The sequence below is a fragment of the Acomys minous genome (genome assembly GCF_964271855.1).
Source record: "Acomys minous genome assembly, chromosome: 5".
NCBI lineage: Eukaryota > Metazoa > Chordata > Mammalia > Rodentia > Muridae > Acomys > Acomys minous.
In genome coordinates, this window is record NC_140494.1 from 20,271,715 (window position 1) to 20,280,542 (window position 8,828).

The 8,828-nt window shown below is 43.5% G+C and overlaps 1 long non-coding RNA gene across 1 annotated transcript; it reads left to right on the plus strand.

The window, feature by feature from the left end:
• The first annotated feature begins 2,192 nt into the window (after positions 1-2,192).
• LOC311597622 lies at positions 2,193-7,605 on the plus strand. Its single transcript, XR_014779284.1, has 4 exons — positions 2,193-2,709; positions 3,510-3,606; positions 5,685-5,992; positions 7,398-7,605. It is a non-coding gene; the product is annotated as an uncharacterized lncRNA (long non-coding RNA).
• The last annotated feature ends 1,223 nt before the right edge of the window (positions 7,606-8,828 follow it).

Below are 8,828 nucleotides of genomic sequence, written 5' to 3' on the forward strand. Positions count from 1 at the left end.
CAACCTCAGAACACGGGTAGGAAATCAGACATAGCCGCACACATGCCTGTAACCCCAGTGCTGAGGCTCCAGGTCCAGTGAGAGACCCTGTGCCAAAGGAGTCATGTGAAAAGTAATAGAGCAAGACACCACACTGTTATCTGAATTGGGAACACGTACACAACACATACAGAGGTGGTGGTGGGGGAACAGGGAGAATTGACAGTCATAGAGAAGGATCCATCCTAACCTAGTGTGGTAGCTCACACCTTTAATCTCAGCACTCGAGACAGAAGCAGGAGGATCTCTGTGTTCAAGGCCAGCCTGGTCTACAGAGCAAGTTCTGGGACAGCCAGGGTTACATAGAAAAACCCTGTTTCCAGAAACGAAAATAAGTACTAGTAGTAGTAATGCCATCAGTCCTCAATCCTTACCTTTTCTATTCTTCCTCAAACTCTTTTGTTCTAATTTTTTTTTTTGAGACAGGGTTTCTCTGTGTAGCCTTGGCTGTCCTGCACTGGCTTTGTAGACCAGGCTGGCCTCGAACTCACAAAAATCCACCTGCCTCAGCCTCCCAAGTGCTGGGATTAAAGGTGTGTGCCACCACCGCCCGGCATCTTCCTCAAACTCTTGCTATCACAGATATAACCTCCTTAATCTTATATTCATTTTTGTATACTCAAACTTGCTTTTTCTGTTATATGTGGGTTTCTCAACATTTTATAGTTTCTGTTGTCTTCCCGCTGTGATGTATAACACGCAGCTTTTACCCATAACCATCTTCACTTTCCCGTTCCGCAAGCACCCCAAACCATTCCATAACAAGTTTTGATTAAATCAATATTTTATATTTCTACTTTTTTTTTTCTTCTACAGTCCGCACGTGAGGCAAGCACCCTCCAGGGAGCTATACCCGTGGCTCTTCCACCTTTTGTTTCAGGGGATCTCCCTAAGTGTCCAGGCTGACCTCTCTGCAGCCCAGCCCAGGAAGATTTTGAATTTCCAATCCTCCTGCCTCAACCTGCAAATTGACAGGATTACAGACCTGTGCCACCAGGCCCCGCTATATTTCCATCCTTTTGGGTGTAGGAACAGTGTTCTGTCCCACAGCTAAGAAGTAGCCTGTAGTTATGTTTCTTAAGTATTCATCTCTGGTGACTAAGATTATGGGTTTTTCCCACCTAGGAGAACATGCTCTGAATATAGCACTAAAGATCAGTTATCAAAAAAAGGAAGTCAATTTTTGGCACTCCTGGGTTTGTGGTCTGAAAGTTTGTATCCACTCTACCTATTTGAGAGATATTTTTAAAAGTGAGGTTTTAAGAAAATAAACACCTTGCCTAAGTTCACACAGCTGTTAAGGCACCTAACTTTCGTCTGACCTGGGAGCATACACACTAACATTAAGGTTGGAGGCCTATATGCTTAACAACGGTTTCTCCCGTGCAGCTCATACCAACACCCGGGATAGTTTTCTAAAGGTCCAATCTTATAATATAGATCTTGGATACCTTTAAACCAGCAGTTCTCAAACGCCAGCTGGCATAAGCTTGTTAGGACGGTTGCCTGGGCCTCATGCCCACATCTTCCACTTCCTTCGGTTGGAGAAAGGTCAAAGAGTTTGTGCTTCCCACCAGGTCAGAGGGGCTGTGTGCGCTGCAAATCGAGGACTCTTCTTTGAAGGAACAAGAACCATCCCAGCGTGGCCGGAGACATTGCGTCCCGACAGAGAGGAAGGGTATGCGAAACCCTGGCCAGCTCCACCTCACGCAATGTGTGGAGTTCAGCAGGTTTTAGGCTGAGAGGTTTGGGAAAACGCATTCCCACACAGTACCTGAGTCAGAGTGCCATCATTAATACCTCAAAAAGTTACCAGTTTCTTCAGGAAAACCATCCCATAAAGCTAGTGTAATGGAGATGCTGGTCATCAAGGGGTTCACTGAGCTCATTCTCTGGCAAGGACAAAGATCTGAACATCCATAGGGACAGAAGATCACGCAGCAGAGAAAGGGAACACGTCGGCTTTGTCGTCTTGGGGTAAGAGAGGCTCAGGGCTTAAGGTCTGCTAAACAGAAACTGGCTTGGGTAATTTAAATTGCCGGTGGGTCCTTCCCTTTCCCTACTAGACACACGCACGCACGCACGCACGCACGCACGCACGCACGCACGCACGCACCCGCCCACACACATTAAGCTCAAGCTCAGAGGGATCCCTTTCTTTTCACAGAGTCTTCTGAGAACAAGCCACCTTCTCCTGGGAGTCCGCTGTCACTTGTCTTGTCTACCTGTGTGGCTAACTCTCCTTCACTAGGCCTCCATCAAAGACATCAAACAAAAAGCCTGGAATCTGGGAGGCGACCATCAACTTCAAACGGGCCGGCCGCTAATGGCCACTGTAAAACGGAAGAGCAAACTAGCAAAGAGAAGTGTCAAATGGGTGTCATCTCGCACAGGGGGCAAAGCCTCTGAGTAGCGCCCAAATGGGGAGAGGGGCTCCTTACCATACAAGCCTGGTGCTAAAACCTACCTATTAAGGAACTAGTTACAAGGAAGTGACAATTTACCCCTGTATTTACTCATACTTCCTGGCCACTGAGCTCTGTCATAGGAGTTACCTTCTGAGAGCAGAGCCGCGCTGACAGAGACGAAAAGAGTCAGATGTCCAATTGCCAAAACCAAAAGCCTACGGCACACTTTACCTCATACGCAGAGGGAAGGTTTAAAACTAGAGTAAGGACACAGGCACAGAAGAAAGAGGACTCATGGGGAGCGGAACAAGACGGGATGGGGGTGGGGAAGTGGGGGGAGGGGGGAAGATAGGTATTAACAAGTTTTCTGTGTGAAAATCTAGATTGAAATATTTTTTTTTAGATTTTTAAAAATTATTGATTTTTTTTTTTTTTTTTTTTTTTTTTTTTTTTTTGGTTTTTCGAGACAAGGTTTCTCTGTGTAGCCTTGGCCATCCTGTACTCACTTTGTAGACCAGGCTGGCCTCGAACTCACAGCGATCCGCCTGCCTCTGCCTCCCGAGTGCTGGGATTAAAGGCGTGCGCCACCACGCCCGACTTATTGATTTATTTTTATTTCATGTACACCAGTGTTTTTTCCGAGTGTACGTCTGGGCGTTGGATTCCCTGGAGCTGGACTTTCGGACAGTTGTGAGTTGCCCTGCAGGTGCTGGGAACTGAACCCCGTGTAAGAGCAGCCAGTGCTCTAAACTGCCGAGCCATGTCTCCAGCCCCACCCCACCACCTCCTTTTAGATTTTTCAAATCTCGTTTTATATGCATAAGTGCATGTATATACATATGTCATGTCTGCCTGGTGGCTACAGAAGCCAGTAGAAGGGATCGGATCCCCTGAAACAGGCGTTAGGGATGGTTGTAAGCCACCATGTGGGTGCTAGTGGTCTAGGCGTCTCATACAAATGAGAGAAACAATGCTTTTCTGTCTGGCTTCTTACATTTAGCAAGTCTTCAAGGTTCTGTGTTATAACATGTTAAGAATTTTTTTTTCATTCTTGCCAAATAGGTGTTTCTCGACAGAAGACACAAAAAAGATCAACAGATCTATGAAAAGGCATGAAAATACAAACTATCAGACAAAAGCAAATTAAAACCATAATGAGGTATTCTCTGGGTTTATCTAAAGCTTTGTATCTTTCTTTTTCTTCTTTTTCCTTCTTTGAGACCGAGCCTCAGTATGTAGCTCTGGCTGGCTTAGAACTCACAAAGTCTGGCTCCCTCTGCCTTCCAGGTGCTGGGGTTAAAGGTTTGTGCCACCACACCTGGCTTGCAAAACAATTCTTACTTTGAAAATGCATTCCTTTCATGTCAGGTAGTGGTAGTGCACGTTTTTAATCCCAACACTCGGGAGGCAGAGGCAGGAGGATCTCTATGGAGTTGGAAGCCAGCCGAGTCTACAGAGGGAGTCCCAGGACAGCCAGAGATACTCAGAAAACCTTGTCTGGTGAGGCAGGGGAAAGGTATTCATAGACATCTTTAGGATCTAACTGAATTTTTTGTAGGATAGAATCTTCTCCACATATTCCAACCAGTATCTAATATGTACTTTTAGCGGTGTAAAACTCCAATTCCAGGGGATTTGGTGTCCTCTTCTGGCCTCTACAGGCACCACATATATGCAGGCAGAACTCATACATATAAACATTTTTCAAACTTGTAAAAATATAAATTACATATAACTGCTATGATGCAGGAATTACATTTTTAATTTGATTCAAGTTTAAATAGCCCTATGTGACTAATGCTACGATATTAGAGATTTCAGTGCCTGGATTTTTTTTTTTTCAGAAAGTAAAATATTTATGCCATACGATAGCTTTTCATGCAAAAGCCGTCAAGAACCTCAAATTAATACTATATTGCTAGTTTAAGGCTGAATATAAAATTTACAAGGTGAAAAACATGCTTTAATTTCCTACAGAAGACTATTAAAGAATCATACTCCAAACTAGGCAGTGGTGGTACATCCCTGTAATCCCACTTTTGGTTTGGTTTGGTTTGCTTTATTTATTTTTTTTTAATTTCTGCATCAATATTTTTATTTGTTAATCCAGTTTTAAACACTTGTAAAACTTTTTAGAAATGCAATATGCTCTTTTAAAGAAATAATAAGTCTGAAGTTTGTTTATCTTTTTTTTTTCTTTTTTTCTTTCTTTTTTTTGGGGGGGGGGAGAGGAAACTAAAAGCTAGGAAGAACACACTTTCCTTAAATTTCATTTTGTTTAAAGATTTTGTTTTTATTTTACCGTGTGTGTCACATGTGCGCAGTGCCCACAGAGGCCTACAGAGGGCATCCGTTCCCCCTGGAACTGGAGTCAACAGATGGTTGTGAACCTTCCTGTAAGTGCTAGGGCTCAAATGAGGATCCTCTGCCACAGCAGCGCCGTGCCCTTGAGCGCTGGGCCGTTCATCTCTCCAGCCCTTTACACCCATTATTTTCATATGTTCAGTTTTCCTTTTCCTTTTTCATTACATGGTCCCTCAAGCCGTAATCTCTCTGCTTTGGCGCTGTACCACCTCAGTTGTGCCGACTTGACTGTATTTGTCTCTGTTTCGTTTTAGATTGGTAGCCAGATTCACAGTGGCTCAGCAACCTGAAAGGCAGGCAACACTACAGAAATAACAGATGCAAAGACTAATTAACCTGCCAATTGCTAGGAATGTAGTTTAATGGTAGTGCCATTACATGTGTGCTCAGGCCCTGGGTTCAATGCCCAATGCTGTAAATAAAAAAAATAGACAAACACACTTTGCTGATATGACATATCTCTGCCTCCTGAGAGCAAAATAATCAATTTAAATAGAGACTTTTTATTTAACAGTGGTTAATATTTCCTTCACAAAGGCATAGGTTAAAAAAAAAAATGTCTCCAAAATTCTACCCAGGACCTGTGAATGAGATCTTATTTGGTCTATTCAAGGTCAGTAAGGCCTTCTACAGTCTGAATGCTTTTGTAGACACACACACACACACACACACACACACACACACACACACACACACAGAAAGAGAGAGAGAGAGAGAGAGAGAGAGAGAGAGAGAGAGAGAGAGAGAGAAGATGGTCATGTATGAAGCAGAGAGGAAACTGCCAGCTCCTTCCTCTTAGACTTGTCAGCCCCAAGAACCTAGCAGTTTTCTGATGATTATAGCCGTGTTGCTCATGTCATTTTGTTGCAACAGCTCGAACAGACTGAAACAGACCTCAGATCAGGGCAAAGGTACAAGCCCACTGGGCAGCTTCTTCCCTCCCCATACCAGCCCCACACTGGTTGCCAGTCCAAGGATGGACGTCTGGAGCCATGGCGTCTGGGTCCTCCACCACTCTTCACTCTGCACTGGGGATGACAGCTCCCTCTTCTCCTACTGCTCACCTACATCACCCCTGAGCGAGCGTCCAGGAAGATCTCCAGCCTCTGACGCACCAATGGGAGCTTAAGAAACCAAGAGAATACTTCCTTTGTTCCAAAGTCTGGCCCCCTAGTCTTGCTGTGAGCATCAAACATTTAACATTGATTCTTCTTTCATTCCTGTATAATGATCTTAATCCTCCCCGTGGCAATTAAATGCCCTGGGCAGAATCAGCATGTTAAGTCACAGGACCACCAAAGGCAGACAGGACAAGCAGAAACACACTGATAGATTAAACATATCAGTAAATAGATAATAGATGGATGGATAGATAGATGATAGATTGATTGATAGATATGGATAGATAGATAGATAGATGATAGATTGAAAGATAATCTGTGTAATATTAAGGTGACTTGTTTACAGATATTGTAATTTTTAAATATATATATATACAATTTATTTTATTTTTCTTTATGTGCATAGGTTGAGGACATTAAATCCTATGAAACTGGAATTACAGACAGTTGTGAGCTGCCATGTGGGTGCTGGAAATTGAACCCAGGTCCTTTGGAAGAGCAGACAGTGCTCTTAACCACTGAGCCATCTCTCCAGCCCTAGGATATTGTGATTCTTATTGAGAATTTTTAAAAAATGAATCACAAACCATCAAGATAGCTGAGGTGTTTACTGCACAAATCTTATGACCTGAGTTCAGTCCCCAAACCTACCTAAAAGTGGAAGGACAGAGTCAGTTCCACTCAGCTGACCTCTGGCCTCCACACAATGCTGTGGCACACACACACATGTACATGTTGTGCATATACACACAATAATTAATAAATCCTAATTCTTTTCATCTTGTCAAATAAAATCATTGTGAATTTTTTAAAAAGAAAACTGAGCCTATCTCTAAGAACACAACCTTTCTATATAAAATAATGGCAACATTTCCAACTCTGATTGCAAAAATGTCAATGTTTTTAGTCTCTTTTGAGACAGGATATGACTGTGTAGCTTGAGATAAACTGGAAGCCATAATCCTTATGCCTCAGTCTCCCAAGTGCAGAGATTATAATCATGGGCCATCAGATATGCCTCCAAAATGTCAACTTTTAAAGGAGATTTTCTCAAAATTTCAAAAATGAGACACCAAGGGAAAAAAAATTCATCAGTTTTAAATGAAAAATGGTTGTGTGAATATGTGCCAGTAAATGGAAAGTAAGTCATTTGTGTGGGGGGCATGTGTGTTTGTGGGTACATTTACATATGTGTTTGGGTATAGGTCACAGGTCAACAGTGGATATTTTCCTCAGTCACTCTCCACCTTATTTATTTATTTATTTATTTTTGGCTTTTTAAGATGAGGTTTCTCTGTGTAATAGCCCTATATGTCCTGGAATTAAAGGCATGTGCCACCACACAAGGCTTCCACCTAATTTTTTGATACAAAGGGGGGTTTTTTGCTAAACCTAGAGCTCACCAATTTGGCTGGAGTGACTGAGCAGTAATCCCCAGCCATCCACCTGTCTCTTCCTCCCCTAGGATGGAATTAGAGGTGTACATTGCCGCAGACAACTTTTACATGGTTTCTAGGAAGCAAACTCGGACCTTCACGATTGTACATCAAGGACTTTTCCAACTGAGTCATTTGCTCAGCCCTTTAAAGTCATTTTATATCTATCTAAAATGTACAGCAGTGAAATATTTAAAGACTCCATTAATTATCCATAGTTTTTATTGATAAATGTAATATTGATGCATCTTCTGATAATATGGATGGGTTTCTGAGCCAACTGGACCTTCTCGTGTATAAAATTTCAAAAGAATAATGGAACCTTTTATCCATAGAGCCTGTGCATTCTGTTAAGACAGTTAACCAGGGCCTGGCTTAGACACAACTACCAGGATGGCACAGACCAAATAGACAGAGGTATCCAATGTATGCAGCACAGAGCATCTGATATCACCTGTAGCTGCACACAGCAGAAATCCCAGGCAAGACTCCACACACCCCTGCTGGGATCCACGCATACATCCCCGACTTCCCAGTCCTGGGGCTGGACCTCACAGATCTGCAACTTTAACTGCCATGCCAGGATTACTTGTTTTGAACAGGCACTGACTTGCTCTGTGACTGGCTGAAGGTCAGTGTTCTAATGGTACACAGTTCATTACCTCACACGGTGTGCTGTGCTATAACAGCACAGTGCCATTGCCACAGGAGCCCTCAGCCCAGGCACTCATCACAGGACAGTCTACCAGACTCTGCTACCCAACCCCCAGCCACCAGCTTGACACTGATGGTGACTGCCCTACGAGCTACAGCCCAGGCCACTCTAAGCTGGACGTCCAAGAGATTGACATTCATAGACACTGGTGTAACTCACAAGTGACACAAATGGGAATTAGAGCGAGGACATCATGTCCAAAGGCCAGATATGAGAATCAGCTGACTGTGTTGGAGATAGAGAAAAGCCCAATGGAGCTGGGTAAAGCTACCACATAGGAGAGGAGGAGATAAAAATAGGTAAGCTAAGGCAGCCAGAATCGTGTTACACAAGCTGAGCCAAAACATAGTTTAAGTATAAAGGCCTATTGAACGTTATACGCAAAGTGTAAGCTGTGTGGTTCCACGCAGTTTGCTATTGCAGCACATCTCTGGGAAAACCTGCCAGGGACTGTCCAGACAGCATTAGCTAGAGAGGAAAACACATCTGAACGTGGGCAGTGCCACCCCAGCATCAGAGGGAGCCCCTCAAATAAAACAAGTAAAAGAGAAAACACAGCGGAGATCCTCTCTCTCTCTCTCTCTCTCTCTCTCTCTCTCTCTCTCTCTCTCTCTGTCTCTCTCTCTCTCTGTCTCTCTCTCTGTCTCTGTCTCTCTGTCTCTCTGTCTCTCTCTGTCTCTCTCTCTCTCTCTCTGTCTCTCTCTCTGTCTCTGTCTGTCTCTGTCTCTCTCTCTCTCTCTCTCTC